At 36.1% G+C, this 16,985-nt stretch overlaps 1 long non-coding RNA gene across 2 annotated transcripts; it reads left to right on the forward strand.

The window, feature by feature from the left end:
* Positions 1-1,851: 1,851 nt before the first annotated feature.
* On the forward strand, positions 1,852-12,951 carry LOC116422350. 2 transcript variants are annotated; one of them, XR_004232950.1, is made up of 3 exons: positions 1,852-2,045; positions 10,207-10,262; positions 12,879-12,951. It is a non-coding gene; the product is annotated as an uncharacterized LOC116422350 (long non-coding RNA). The 2 variants fall into 2 exon arrangements; XR_004232949.1 differs by lacking the exon at positions 12,879-12,951 and having other exon boundaries at positions 10,207-10,382.
* The last annotated feature ends 4,034 nt before the right edge of the window (positions 12,952-16,985 follow it).

Below are 16,985 nucleotides of genomic sequence, written 5' to 3' on the forward strand. Positions count from 1 at the left end.
TTGGTAAGTAACACCACTGCAAGGCATCAGTGCAAGAAAATTGCAGTGAAATATTCCTCCACTAATACTTAAAGTCAACCTCTTAGAAGCCAGTTACCATAGGGAATTATTGCCTGACAAATCTTAGTGCTTTAAATGATTTGGAATTCATGGTAAACTTTCTGTCATACATTTTATTGGAGTTGAAAGGCAACTAGGGCCCAGTGAGTAGACCAGTAGCCTTAGAGACAGACTCTTCAGAAGGTCAAATCCAGCCTCAGACACTTTCTAGTTGTGTTGACCCTGGGCAAAGGCACTTTCATCAGGTTGGCTAAAGTTCCTCCTCTGTTAAAAGACCTGGAAAAGGAAATTGAAAAGCATTCCAGTATTTTTGCCAAGAAACTTAGAAATTGGATAATGACTGAAAAAATTAAACAGCAATAACAGATTAAGAAAACATTTGCAGATTTTATAGAAGCACTATTATTTATAGCATTCTAGGAATAGAACATGACTCCTTAAGGGCAATTTTGGCTTAATAAATATCAACCCCAAAGAGAAGTTTAGTTTTCAATAACTTTTTAAAATTTCTATTTAATTTATTTAATGCACACATTGCTTTATGAATCATATTGGGAGAGAAAAATCAGAGCAAAAGGGAAAAAGCATGGGAGAGAAAAAAATACAGAAAAAAAGTGAATATAGAATGGATTGATTTACATTCAGTCGTCTTAGTTCTTTTTCTGGATACAGATAATATTTTCTAAACAAAGTCTATCGGGATTGCTTTGGATCACTGAACCACTCAGGAAAAGAACCAACGGTTTGATACTTGAGCATCGCACATTATTGCTCTTGTGTACAATGTATTTCATATAAACTTTTTCAGGCCTTTCAGAAATCAGCTTCTGCATTTTTTATAGAACTCAACTCCTTTTTTATATTGTGAATTATGTAAAATTGACATATAATTGGGGTACTTAAAGAGTTTTTCTTTCTTCTTAATAATATTATCTACGGGTACAAGCATGGGGAATTTCTACTGTGGAAAAATCTTTCATTAATTTCATCCTTTGCCTAACAATTTAAAAATGGATGACTTTAGGAAATTGACAGATTATTGAATCTAAGTCACACTTAAATGTTTTATTATTGCAGGGAATGAGAAAGCTGGATAAAGTATATTGAAAAATATGAAAAAGAAAAAAGATGAAGAATTCAGAGTAATTATTTGTAAAAGATCAAAAGTAGCATATACATGATGAAATTTTATTGGAATTTGTTCATTACAATTAACTCTTTCCTGAGGCCCAATATTCATATTACATTTGATCATTTAAAATAGCTTAAATTGATACTTATTCAAAATACTTAAAACAAAACAATAATCACAAAATAAAAAGAAAAGCTTGCTCTTGAAGAGACATGAGCAGTGAGGTGCCATCTCTACCCAGAGTGTTTACACTGTAATAAAAAATCAATATGGCACTTAACGCTTCATTTAATTTCTCTGGTGACCAGTTTCAAGTAAGGTAGTGGGAACAGATGACTTAGTAGTGTCTCCTTAACTCCAGATACCATCATCCAGATTCTCATCACCCTTATCCCACTAATATTTTCTGAAAAACATTCAGGATGTGATTGTCTCTAAGTGTCTCCCTAGCTCCCCAGCCAATACCCCAGGGCAATAGTACTATCTGCACATCAGTTGCTTTTCATAGTATAGAAAATTTACAGGGAAAATTTGAAAAGGCAGATTTTTCTAAAATTAGCTACAGGTTGTGAGGTATAATAGTGGACAAAGCTGAAGTGCCCAGAACCAGAAATGAATCAGCAGTAAATAGAATGCTCTGTTTTCCAAAGGCAGGAAGGAGAAGGGAGTGATTGAGAGTCCTGGGAAAGACAGGCCCTAGGATGGTGATCAGTGTACCACCGTAACCTCCCTCCGAGTGTACCTCACTGAGCAATGGTTCTTGCGGAATGCCTGGACACAGCGGCTTGCAAGCACAAGTCTTATTCTATGCAATCACATCCTGCACTACCACTGAACTCCTTCCAAACTCCTGGTGAGCTCCTCCTACTTCCTGGACCCCATTGGTTAAGTAGGGTCTCTGAGGTGACACGCACAACCAATAAGGGAAGGAGATGTCTCATGTGTTCTCCATGTGACCCGAATTCCTGCTCTAGAGGTGGTGGCTGCTGGCTGCAGAGAGCATATGCAAGTGCCTCGGGCGTCAAGGCCTCTGGACTCCCTCCCCACCCCTTGTTTAGTGGGCCAGCTCATCAAACTAACTTTGACAACAATAGCTTGCTTATTAACTTTACAAGGGGTATAAAAACAGGGCAAACAAAAGCTAGGAGAAGCTAGGCCCAGCAGATACCAAAACCAAGAAAAGATAATTAACCCACTCAAGAAAGTCATGTTAGGTATCTAGTAAAAGGCACCAAGGAGGGGTGCATACAAGAAAAGTCATGTGTTATATAGCACTGCCTCACTCAGTCACTGAGAGGCAAAAAAAGCTTCTAACCAACCCACATATGAATAGTGGGTAGCCATGGGAGAAGCACCCATGTCCATTGTCCAGTTTTGCACATCAACCAGGGCAATCTAATGCAGCTGTCATCTGCATCTGAAGGGCTGGTGATGCTTTCTGGACCATGGTTGAGGGCAGTGACGTCTGTTCCATCTTGGTTCTCCAAGTCACGGATGTTTCTGGTTGGAATCTACTCTTCTGCTGTTGGGTCTGCATCTGGAACGACAAGAGCAAACCCTGACCCAAACAGGCCCTTCCAGATGCCATCTAAGCCCTTCCACATCACTGTAGAGGAAGGGATCTTGTCCTTGTTGGCCAGTCTGTTAGTTAGCCAATTAGTTAGCCAACTAACTAATGTGTGTTAGAGGTACATTGCTGGGGTAAGGTCCAAAGAATATGAAAATTGCAGGCAATTTTATGTATATATTGCTGCATCTAAGCGAGCCTGCATTAAGTCAAGTAAAGAGTCTAGCAAACCCTTGTTTATTTAAATGGGAGCATCTTGAGGGTATGAATAGTCTGTCCAATAATGGATTGGCTAGTGGGATTATATGGGATACCAGTGGAATGGGCAATGACAAATGAAGGACCTACAGGCAGAAGACGTATAAGCAATCCATTATCTGTGCATATGGAACTCCTACAATGGAAAAAGAATGATATGATAAAGATGGCTGATCACATGCCTAACTGCTTCTCCAGATTGGAGTGAAGCCATGAGGAATTAAGAACATGTATCCACAGTTATATGGATGCTCGTTTCTTAACATGAGTAACATCCATTTGCCATAAAGCATTGGATCGCAAAACCACAAGGGTTCTTCCCCTGGAAGGAGCATAGGAGCCTGGAAAGGAAGGCAAGCTGTACAGTTCTTAGCTTATCCCAATTTGCAAATGCAAAAGGTCCAACAGCCTGATAAAAAATATGACCTGAAAGTCCGCCACAAAACTGGACATGCAAGATATAAATAGTATAATAAATCTTTCTCACTTGCTCTTGAAATTCTTTAAAGAGCTGATATATATTAGAAGCTACAAATTTTATTTGGGCTTTGGCAATTCTTTGTACCACATCTACTGAATGGGCCAAATCAGATATTATATTTACATCTCCTGGATAATTAAGAGCTAAAATTATGACATACAATTCATTCTGCTGAGTGGACTGAAAAATTGATTACTCTTTTTAAAGCTAAACAGTGTATATAGCATAAATGTTTTTTGGATGCATCTGTAGTAATTGGTCCTTTAGGCAGAACCTTACAAATCTTCAAAAATCCATTGCCAATTATGTAATAACGAGGTTATCTTTAATGGAGACCTGTGTGTAAAATTTGGAGCTGTGGCCAATAAATTTTTCCACTCTGGGATGGCTTCACAACACACATCTACTTATGCATTGGTACAAAAGATGAATATCTTGTCAGGTCTTATCCCAGATAATTATACTATTCTCTTGCCTTTAATAAATCTAACCACAAGCACTGGGTAAGAAGTAAGGCTTTGGTCTGGTTGTGCTGGGAGGTTTACCCACTATCACACTGTGTCCTTGAAAGGCTGTTGTGGGTGCCTTTTTTGTAGCAAAACCTATTTCCAAGACTTTCTGAGTGACTTTCAACCACATTGGATAAAGCCAGTTTAATCTTAGAGCCTCTGGAGGCATGACTGTCTCCCCTTAAAATGATGGTTGAGTTCCTTTTAATTGATCTTTGATAATCTTATACATGTTAGATTATCTTTTCTTTATCTTTTCAGTTTGAGTTTGGTTCTGAAAAAATCCTGAAAGTCTACAAGTTCATTGAATGTCCATTTTATCTCATTCAATATAACTTTGCTGGATATATTTTTGGTCAGAGGCCTAATTCTTTTTATTGTTGGTAGATACATATGATTCCAGGATCTGTGGTTTTTTATTGTGACTACTGTTAAGTCTGATTACAATTCGAATTTTACCTTTTGCATATTTGAATTGCTCTTCTTGTTTCTTGCAGCATTTTCTCTTGGATCTCGGGATTTTGACATTTGTAAAAAATATTCCTATGTTTTTCACAAAGAATCTCATTGTAGTGGTGATTGGTTTTTTTTTTTCCTATTTCTAATTTCTCCTCATGTTCTATAACTCAAGGACAATTTTCTTGGATTATTTCTTGCATTTTTGTCCTATTCTGGACACATGGGACTATTTTTCATACCTTGAGGAAAGACTTTCCAATATAATCTTTTATGGGATTCTTGTAAATTAATAAACAGCAAGGAGAATGCAAAATATAATCTGAAGGATGCAGAGGAATGGTTTAAAAACAATCTTTTAAATATATTATGCATAAAGGCCATTCCTTGGGTTTTACTGTAGATGATGGAAGAACTGGAATGGAATGGAAGAATAGGAAAAGGGGGTGGGAGCTTTGTTTCTACAAATTGTATTCCTTGTGCCTCAAGGATTTTGCATTCATGTCTATTTTCTTAAGGAAAGGTCACTGTTTTAAACCTATTGTTTCTTATGCTTGCTTCTAATTGTCTGTTTCTGTGAGCTTAGGGTCTGAGCTGTGAGGCCCAAGGCCCTCTTTGTATTCTTGGGGCCAGGGACATAGCCCAGCCATCCATTTTTTGCACTCACTTCTGTTCCGATTTTTCCCCTCTCTCCCTTCACCCATGGGTCCACAATCATTAATTTTGGACCTTTTGTGAATTCCACTATGATTATGTTTCTTTCCACATGTATTTTTTTAAAGAGTTTTTTTATTTACAAGTTATATGCATGGGTAATTTTACAGTATTGACAATTGCCAAACCTTTTGTTCCAATTTTTCCCCTGCCCTAGATGGCAGGATGACCAGTAGCTGTTAAATATATTAAAGTATAAATTAGATACACATTAAGTATACATGACCAAGCCATTATTTTGCTGTACAAAAACAATCAGACTCTGAAATATTATACAATTAGCCTGTAAAGGAAATCCAAAATGCAGGTGGGCAAAAATATAGGGACTGGGAATTCAATGTAATGGTTCTTAGTCATCTCCCAGAGTTCTTTCACTGGGTGTAGCTGGTTCAGTTCATTACTGCTCCATTGGAACTGATTTGGTTCATCATCTTATTGCTGAAGATGGCCAGGTCCATCAAAATTGATCATCATATAGTACTGTTGTTGAAGTATGATCTCCTGGTCCTGCTCATTTTACTCAGCATCAGTTTTCATGTAAGTCTCTCCAGGTCTTTCTTAAATCATCCTGTTAGTCATTTCTTACAGAAAAATAATATTCCATAATATTTATTATGCCACAATTTATTCAGCCATTCTCCAATTAATGGGCATCCACTCAGTTTCCAGTTTCTGGCCACTACAAAGAGTGAGTATAAAGAGGGTGAACAGTGTGATACAAGTGAGGCCCCTAAGTTTAAAATTGGGAAAGAGGGTTAGGAGGGGGCAAGAAAAAGAAAAGCATAATTTGGGGATAATAAGATGGCAGGAAATACAGGATTGGTAATTTTAACTGTAAATGTGAATGGGATGAACTCCATTAAGAGGAAGCAGATAGCAGAATGGATCAAAGTCAGAACCCTACAATATGTTGTTTACAGGAAACACATTTAAAACAGGGAGATACATACAGAATAAAGATAAAAGGCTGGAACAGAATCTATTATGCTTCAGGTGAAGCAAAAAGCAGGGATAACAACCATCCTGATCTCAGATCAAGCAAAAGCAAAAATTATTCTAATTAAAAGAGATAAGGAAGGAAACTATATCCTGCTAAAGGGTAGCATAGACAATGAAGCAATATCAATACTAGACATACATGCACCAAGTGGTATAGGATCTAAAGAAGAAGTTAAGAGAGTTGTATAAAGAAATGGACAGCAAAACTGTAATAGTGGGAGATCTCAACCTTGCACTCTCAGAATTAGATAAATCAAACCACAAAACAAATAAGAAAGAAATTAAAGAGGTAAATAGAATATTAGAAAAATTAGGTATGATAGGACTTTGGAGAAAACTGAATGGAGACAAAGGAATACACTTTCTTCGCAGCAGTTCATGGAACCTAGACAAAAACTGACCATGTATTAGGACATAAACACCTCAAAATTAAATGCAGGAAGATAGAGAAATAGTAAATGCTTTCTTTTCAGATCATGATGCAATAAAAATTACATTCAACAAAAAGTTAGGGGTAAATACACCAAAAAGTAATTTGAAACTAAATAATCTCATCTTAAAGAATGATTGGGTGAAACAGCAAATTATAGACACAATAATTTCACTCAAGATAATGACAATGATGAAATATCATACCAAAACTTGTGGGATACAGCCAAAGCAGTAATAAGAGGAAATTTTATATCCTTAGAGGCTTGCCTGAATAAAAATAGTGAAAGAGAAGATCAATGAATTAATTGGGCTTGCAACTTAAAAGTCCCAATCAAATACTAAAGTTGAAATTCTAAAATTAAAAGGAGAAATTAATAATACTGAAAGTACAAAAAAACACTACTGAACTAATAAATAAAACTAAGAGATGACTATCTTCTTTACTTACATATCTATCTTGCTGATTTCAAAATCTAGCTGAAGGAACCTACCACACTCTACTCCTATTGATTAACTTCAAATTTATCCCACATATAGCTTGTTTTGTACATAAAATTTTTCATACATTAATCTTGGGCACCTTTATTGCAGCATTGTCATTGACCTTCCTTCCTGGGCTCAGCAACTTAGTACAGTGTTAGACAAATTGGTAGACATTATTGAATATGTGTTAATTGTTTGATAGACTTACTAGATTTCTTTTTATCACATAACCTTAAAAAACGAATTCCTTTAATTAGCTTCTTTGCTGATTTGCCTACAGTTTTATAGTAGACAATATAATGTTACCCACAAAAGCTTTAGATTTTTTGCCTCTCCATTTTGCCTATTTTAAAATATTTCCTTTTACCCTTGATATTACCAACTTGTATAGAATTATGTAATAGACTAGAAAAGCTAAATAGACTATCACCATTGCATTCTCTTACATTTGTCACCTAACTTACTACCCTATCCTTGCTTTGTTACATTTACCATCAATTGTATAAATACTATTTTATCACATGAAAGAAAAACTGTCTTTTACTCTGCAAATTTATTTTTTCAAGAGATTATACAAGAAAAGTGTTGTTTTCTCAAAAATTCTTCATTTTATTAAGTTTACTGTGTTATTTGATGTTTGCTTTTAACATTTTCTTGTGTGAAATTTTGCAATCTATAGCAATTGCATATGCAAGTTAAAATCATGTGCAGTGATTTGGGGGGTTGACTGCTCTACAGCTTTTCCTCCCCAGAATTTAATCTAATAAATGGAGAGCAATATAAATATCATTAGTCTATAGCTCACTTACTTTCATTTTACCATTTCTAGAGTTAGATGGAAGAAATTTATTTGTCATATAAAAAATTCATCTGCAGAAGATGAGACTGTCTTTTTGAAATTGGAGTGTTCATCTTTGTTACATTCTCTATAGATGATCAGTTCTCTTTTCTGAATTTATTTCAGAACTTCATTTAGTATTATGTAATTTGGATATTTTGTTCTTAGAACTAGAAACAATCACAGATACCTATGAGCTCATATAGTCCTTCTCATTTGACAGATGATCTTACTGAACATCAGAGTATGTCACTGAAGTGACCAAAGCTTCATCTTAAAATAAGTTGAGGACTTCTTAAGTATCTGTCTTCCTTTCATAGGATAGAGAATCATCCTACAAGATCACCTTCCTCTAAGAATGTTTATATTATAGATTTTACTTCAAGATGTTTTTCACAATTTGGACCATTTTGCTGAAGATAAAATAATGTCACTGAGCAATACAAGCTTTCCAAGATTACCCATTTCTTTCTTTGTTCAGGGTTCTTCTGTCTCTACTTTGGATATTTCCTTTTCTGGTCCCCTTTTATGTGGATTACAACAACTACCTGCCTTCCTCAATTAACTGCAGATAGGAATCCAGAAACAGAATCTCAAACATTTTTCAGAATTTTGTAGTGAATAAATTGGGAATATATATCCTACCAATTATTGTCTAAAGTAGCCCTGATATAAGTGTAGAAAACAAGTTCAAAAGGGTAGGAGCAAAGCCAATGAAAAGAATCGGCAGTTCATCGAATGAGTTCCTTCTTTTTTAAGATAAGGCAGTAGAAGTAAGTGAATGATCTTAACTTCTGTGAATAAATGGTAGCACTTTGATCCAGGTTCCACCAAGCTGTCTGAATTCTTATGTTCATTTCATCCATCACTGCAGCTTCAGCGAAATAGCTTCTGATTCAGAGCAGATCAGGAGACACAAGGCACTTCTACCAGACAGAAGAATTTTTTTTGTTGGTTTATTTGTTTTCTCCACAGAAGGTAGGAGGGAGAAGCATCTAGTTTTTCCTTAAGTACTTCTGAGAAAAGGGAATGTGATACAAATGTTAGAAAAAGAGGAGATACGGATTGGTCTAAGAACAGCTTAAGAGGGAACAGATAATTAATTTATACCTGCATTATTGTTATAAGGCACAGCCAGATCAGGAAACTCCCTCTACAAATGGGGTGTTGGGCATCTTCTCCACCATATTATTTTGATAGATACCTAGTATACAGCGTTTCAGGAATGTATTCAATGGCAAATTTATGTTAAACAGCAAATATTCTTGGAGTTAGAATTGATGTTCACTGTCCTCAGGACTCAAATGGACCCTTCTTTATTTGCTGTGTGATTCTGGGCAACTAACTGAACTGCTCTGATTCAGTTCTCTCAGGATTCCAATGAGAGTGCCAGATTTGATCCCATTTTGACATTCTATGCAGCTCTAAGAGATCCTATACATTCTGCATATTTCTAAAAATCTAAAATTGTTCTTGTTATACAATGGAGTGATAACTGATTCCAGAAAAAAAAAAAAAAGCATTTCACTAGATATTGTGTTGTGCTTTTCCGTTTTTTTTCCTTTTTAATTAACTTCTTAAGCTATCTCTGCATTGAGAGTGTATGTGGTATGCTCACACACATTTGTCTATATGAAAACAGAAATTTAATTTCTCAAATGTAAAGGACACTTAGAACAGTGGAGTGAAAAATTTATGAATTTGATTATTTTTCAAGGCTCTTTCAATAGGTAATGTAAGATCCTTATAAAATGAGTCCTTTTCTCATCTAATTTCATAAGAACAATTGTTTAGTTTGTCTCTGCCTTTATCTGTCTCTTCATATGTGTATATATATTATATATAAATGATTTCATAGGTGTATATATTTGTGAATATATATCATTTATAACATATATATGTGTATATATATATATATATATATATATATATATATATATTTCTATTTTCATTTCAAGGAATGGCTGGTCGCATTCAAAAAAATCCATCTAACAACAATTATAGAATTACAGTATGATGAGTTTATTGAAATGACATTAACATTTACAGATTTTATATATATAGTCATTGGAAATACTGAAACAACTTTCAGGCAACCCAAATATTCTTATATTATCCTTTCCTATTGATAGTTGTCATCTATGGGGTAGGGGACAAGGATGGGGAATTTCCACTATGGAAAAATCTAAAACTAATTTCATCTTAGGAAATTGACTGATAGTTCATTTTTTCTCTAAATACTAATCTAAGTCACTTTCAAATGTTTTATTTTTTCAGAGGACAACATATGCCAATATTCATCCTGGGAAAAAAGGGAGCATTATTTTTTTTTGGTGAGTTTCTATTGTAATATAATAATCGCATAATACAAAAAAAAAAAACATGCTCTTGAAGAAGATTGATGAGCAGTGAGGTTTCATCTCTACCAAGAGTGTGTTTACAGTTATAAAAAATAAAATATAGAAGTTAATGCTTCATTCAATATCTCTGGTGACCAGTATCAAATGAGGTAGGGGGAATCAATGATCGAGGAGTAGTGTCTTCTCAGCTCGACATGCCATTATCCAAATCCTCATCAATTTTCGGAGATTTCTAGTAATATTTCCTGAAAAACTCATTCAGGATGTGACTGTCTCTAGGTGTGTATTCCACTCTCCATTGAACCAAAATCCTCATGGCAATTTACAGGGAAAATCTGAAGAGTATTTCTGTAAAACTAACTATAGGATGTCAAGGACAATAGGGTAAGACTAGCTGAAGTGCCCAGGACCATATCAAAGAAAAGAATCAGCAGTAAATAAAGAGAATGTTCTTTTTTCAAAGGAAGGAAGAAGGAGAAAGGAAGGAATGAGCATCCTGGGAAAGGCAGGTGCTAGGATGTTCATCAGTGGTGCCACAAAATCCACTTTAGTTCTTTGGTCACTCCATTCATCAAGGCAGCTCAGGAAAACTGTTTGAAAAGCACAGGAGAAAGTAGGAGGTGCTCCAAAGGAGGAGGAGGCAAACATTTGCTCAAGCTTATCTGGAGTTTCCTATCCTCTCACAGCCAGGGAGGTCTCAATTGGAAAGGACTTCTGAGAAGAGGTTGTAGATTCTAAAGAAGTAGCATCCTATGAAGAGAAAGGACTAGGCTGGGACAGAAAAGGGTCAAAATGACTGACCTGAAAGAAGCCATGAAGAAGAAAAAGAATTAACAAAAAGCATCATATGGTCTTTTCCCACAATAATTGTATTGTGTTCAGCTAGGTGCATATCATAGTGGAGAAAAGATAAATATGAGAAAAGTTTTTATAACATAATATTCTTGTGTAATTCTCATTATTGAAATAAGAACTTAACAAATAAATGTTTTACATTCCACGGAAGAAACAGACAATAATGAGGAAGGAGGACAAATATCATTTATGAAATTATTTAAATAATGGTGATTTTAATTAAATTCTTTGCTTCTGAATGACTTTTAAAGACATATGTTTTCTTTGTAAAGTCAATCACCTCTTGGCATTATTTAATCCTTCTCAACATTAGGCTAATGTTCCAAAATGTTTTAAAATGATAAGTCTGAAAACCACTCCTGGTATCCAAATAAAAACCAATCGTAAGTAGACTCCATTGTGGAAACATATGTTATACTGAAATGTGCCAATACATTAAAGGAGGACAATCCATACACAAGAATTTCCAGTAGACACCCTGGTTTATAATACGAGAACACTGTTATTAAATAATTGACTGATAGATTATCTAAGTCACTTTCAAACATTTTATTTTTTCAGAGGAGGACAGATATAATGTGTGGTGGAGAAAACAAAAAGTTTAATTTTTTTGGTGAGTTTCTATTGGAATTTTCTAGATTGATTAGAATTAACTTTATCTTGAGGCCCAATATTCATATTACATGTGACCATTTAAAACAGCTTATATTGATACTTATTCAAAATGCTCAAAATAAAACAATAATCACATAATACAAAGAAAAACATGCTCTTGAAGAAGATTGATGAGCAGTGAGGTTTCATCTCTACCAAGAGTGTGTTTACAGTTATAAAAAAAGAAAATATGGAAGTTAATGCTTCATTCAATATCTCTAGTGACCAGTATCAAATGAGGTACGGGGAATCAATGATCGAGGGGTGTCTTCTCAGCTCCACATGCCATCATCCAGATTCTCATCAACTTTCGGAGATTTCTAGTAATATTCCCTGAAAAACTCATTCATGATGTGACTGTCTCTAGGTGTGTCTTCCTCTCTTCACTGAACCAAACCCTCAGGGCAATTTACAAGGAAAATCTGAAGAGTATTTCTGTAAAACTAACTATAGGATGTCAAGAACAATAGGGTAAGACTAGCTGAAGTGCCCAGGACCATATCAAAGAAAAGAATCAGCAGTAAATAAAGAGAATATTCTTTTTTCAAAGGAAGGAAGGAAGGAGAAAGGAAGGAATGGGCATCCTGAGAAAGGCAGGTCCTAGGATGTTGATCAATGGTACCACAAAATCCACTTTAGTTCTTTGGTCACTCCATTCATCAAGGCAGCTCAGGAAAACTGTTTGAAAAGCACAGGAGAAAGTAGGAGGTGCTCCAAAGGAGGAGGAGGAAAACATTTCCTCAAGCTTGTCTGGAGGATTTCCCATCCTCTCATCTCAATTGGAAATGACTTCTGAGAAGAGGTTGTAGGTTCTAAAGAGGTAGCATCCTCTGAAGAGAAAGGACTTGGCTGGGGCAGAAAAGGATAGAAATGAGCAACCTGAAAGAGCCCATGAAGAAGAAAAAGAATGTATGAATAATATCAGATGTTCTCTTCCCAAAATAATTGTATTATGTTTTGTGCTAGTTGCTTATAGTGGAGAAAAGAAAATTATGAGAAAAAGTTTTTTATAGCAGATAATATTCTTGTGTATTTGCCATTATTGAAATAAGGACTTAAAGAAATGATTTTCTATTCCAGAGAAGAAACAGATAATGAGGAAGAGCACAAATTGGGTAAGGGCATTCATGAAATTATTTTAAATAATGCTGAGTTTAATAAAATTCGTTGTTTCTGTATAGAACGTATGTTTTCTTTGGAGCAATGGTAAAGAGGCAACCACTTTTATGAAATTCTTCCCACCATTAGGCTAATATTCAAAATGTTTTAAAAAATGATAGGGGACCACCCTTGTATTTAAATAAAAAACATTCATGAATAGTCTCCATTGCGTAAACACATTTGTATTGGCATGTGCAAATACATTAAAGAAGACTCCATACACAGGACTTTCAAGTAGATACCCAATGCTGTAATAGTAGTACACTTGCCAAAGGCTCAGAGATTTCCTGTTATACCCATCCAGAAAACATCCCAGTGCTCCGTTATTCCAGCACTAGAAGTCACTTTATCAATTTTATTTTCCTCATACCAACATTGCTCATGAAAACTAGAAATCCCTGTACTTGGATGCCATATATATGGATTCAGTCAACTGTTGATAAGAGCAACTGTTATCATATGTGCCACAATAAGAGCATGAGCCAAATACATGAACATGAGCCATGTCTATAATATTGTAGAATTCCTGATCCTTTTTGATCACAAAGGTGCCTTTTCCAAATTGGCTATTTACTATTGATGTCACAGAAAGTTTTAGATTTCTACTCCTCTGTATATAGGGAATTGCCTAGAATTGATTTTCTCCTTATGCTCAGAAATGAATAAGGGAATAATTGTTGCGTAGTGGGGATGATTTCTAAAAAGACATAGGAGGACATAAGTGTATGGTCCTACCATGATAGAACATTCATTGCATGAAACCCCCAACCCAACTCTGACAATAAAGAAATTCAAACCATATTGTTTGATATATGAGAAAACATCAAAGAAAAAAGAGCAAAATGGACAAAGGAGGAGATGGTGTATAATTAAATAGCTGCTAGTCACATTCATTATGCTGAACCTCATAGGACCAACTTTGGATACTCAGCATTGAGTTTACGTACTTAAATCATCATGTTATAACTTGGGAAGATCAAAAACTCAATGTGATCATATGGGGCAATATCTTTGGTACAGAACAAAATATTTTTGGGAAAGCCTTGGACGGAGCAATTAGTTCAAACTCTTCTGTACATCCTGTAATAATGAATTTTTTGGCATATTCTTGCACCCCTTCCTCCCCATATTTTGTACATCTCCTTATTATCTCCCTTAGAAAACATGAACAAAAGTTGGAGGCTCATCATGGGGATAAGGATAACTGGTGAGACCAAAAATCACTTTCACCAACAAAGATGCTCTAGTTAAGCTAGAAGGTAACTGGCATAATGAATCCAGTCTCCCTAAAATCTCCCTTTCCTATCTGTGATTATCTAACTCATTGGACTATTTTTTGGGGGGGCAAGGCTACATTTATGGACTGCTTTACGTTCTTCCACAAATAATAATATTACAGACACATAAAATTCACTCCTTTTCACATTCTCCTCTTTGAATTTACAATCGTATTGGACATTGAGTGGTACCTATATGGATTTCCCCCACAGGACAGATCCAGAAAGGCCTGTGGAAGCCGATGGCTGCTCTACAAAATGTTTGTTTCACATGATGCTAATACCACAGTTTGATACACAGCAATCATATACTACAGATGTGTGCTTGCTTAACTAATGATTTTTCCTTTAAAGTGGGTAAAATTCCAAATGCAACAACAGGAGGAGGCAATGTTTGGAATGTTAATTGTATCAATTATACTATCCCACAATGTATTGGTAATAAAGTGGGGAATAAGTTGTTTTTCATAGTCCAATGACTGCAATTTGTTCTCACCCCTGTAACGTGAGCAACCGTCTGGTAGTCTAACTGAACATTCTCTGAAGATACTTTATGAGAAAACATTAGTAATACAACATAGGGAAAAAGGTGCAATTTCTGTATAGTTTTAGGGATAGTTATGCTTGCTTCTATGATGACATCTGCTACATCCATAGGAATGTTGGTACACACTATGAAAACCAAGGTACAACAGGCAAAATTCATAAAAGACTTACAACATAAGGTAACCAAGGTCCTAGTAGCACAAAATGAGATCAATTCCAATTTTTTCCATCTATTGAATAATTTGAAAGATGTAACTTTGTCCATAGAGAATGAAGATGCCATAAAAATCGGTCCTTTATGAATTGTGATTAAAGATAGAAAGATTTCTGTGTATTATCATAGACTTGCAACAAGACAGAATTTCCTTGGGAGCAAATGAGACAATTACAATGTGTCTGGAGAAACTCTAGTATAGGGTTAGATATGGATGATTTGAGGACAATTGTTAATGGCATTGATCCCATTTCAACAGAAGGCTTAGCCTGGGAAGATGGCTGATATATGGCATTCCATTAGAGTTTAATCCTTTCCCTTGGTTATGACAACAGCTCAGTCCTATCATTCCACTGGTGGTAATGCTATTTCTTGTTATAATTCCTCCTCTGTGGCCCTATTAATTAGTTCAGTCAGTCCCTCTCAAGCCAATGGCATCATCTTAAGCTTCAGCAGGAGAAAGGGGGAGATGATGGTCAGCAGAACAGTGCAGCATAAAGACTCCCAAGTCTTGGTCTTTGCAGAATGCTGGCTGGGCCCTGAAGCTTGAAGGGGTGCTGAGTAATGATGTGGTAAAGATTAGCAAAGAACTTTGCCCTTAGGCTTGTGGCTCTTGTCTATATATGCCCTATGTGAACCTGCAATAAAAGGCCCAACCCTTCATGAGTCCCCGCCTTTTCCTGATCATTTAAGCATCTTCACCCGCCCAATCCGAAGGTGTCTGGTCAGCTTGCAACACTTGGCCCACCTTGTGGACTCCTACAAATGGGGAATAACCCTTTGGCCAACCTATAGGTTGTAAGGTGGGCTTTCCCTGAACATTTCTAAAGGCCCCATCAAGAGAAATGTCTCCAATTAGAGACCACCAGCCTCAGTCATTTTCTCTGCCAAATGCCCAACCCTTTTCAATGATACTGGCCCTACCCCCTGCTTGTTACACTTGTTTCTTCTAGAAGGTGATCAATTCACCTTCAAATGATCAGCTCTAGGCACTGTATGGACCAGCATCAGAGATCTTGATGCTGAGACTCAGAACCCACTGCATGCTTCTTCAACCAGCTCCTGATCCCTCAAGCTCACCACCCCTCCAAACTGAAACCCTGTAGGATGGGGTCAGCCCTACACCCCTTCCCAGGAAGAAGCAGCTTTGAAAGATGGGACCAGTGTCCCATACCCCAAAGCATTTGGGGCCTCATTATGTTTTTGGGGGGAGAAAAGCTGATCAAAACTCATTCTATGCTGATCTCAGCTTTTCTGCATCAGTTAGCCACTTTGGACCCTTCCAGAGTTATCAGACTTTGATCTGACTTTCTGCAACCCTCCCTCCTTACATGACAATGTATTTCACTTCTAGCTTCTGGAGATTTATCAAGTACCTCTGGATTGGCCTCTAAAAATTTCACTTTTGGTTTCCTAGACCCCCTCCTGTTTAGAGATGACTCACCTGCCCCCTTTGTGAAATATTTCTTTAACAAATTGAAAGAGTGGGGCATGATGGGAACTCTGGACCAGCTTGTAGGCTACATCAACTTATTCTCAGGAATTGCTAAAATGAACCCATCCTGGTTTTTGCCAACTATAATGGGAAGTCAAGTTTTCCCAGACTAGACTGATTAGCATATTTGAGATATCTTTGATGAAAACTCAGATTTTTGATGAAAACTGATTTAAGACAGTCCCAACATTTCAATATACAGTATTTCTTCTTAGGTCCTGTCCCCAACTCCTCTTGTTTCTTCTGAACCTTTAAAGACACAAGCCCCCAAAAGCTAGTTGCTCACTTAGTATAATTGTGCTTTTCCTAGTCATATTTGTTTGAGCCCAAGAGTTGCTTCACATAAATATAAGGCATATCTTTCTACTACTTTGCTCTTCCAAATTTTGGTGCCTTTATTACTATTTCAGAAAGAGGGAAGTATGAGTTAATCTGAAAAACTGCTTTGAGTTGATCTTTATAGACAACATAAGAGATCATCTATTGGCATGGTT

This window comes from Sarcophilus harrisii, chromosome 3 (assembly GCF_902635505.1).
Source record: "Sarcophilus harrisii chromosome 3, mSarHar1.11, whole genome shotgun sequence".
Classification (NCBI taxonomy): Eukaryota; Metazoa; Chordata; class Mammalia; order Dasyuromorphia; family Dasyuridae; genus Sarcophilus; species Sarcophilus harrisii.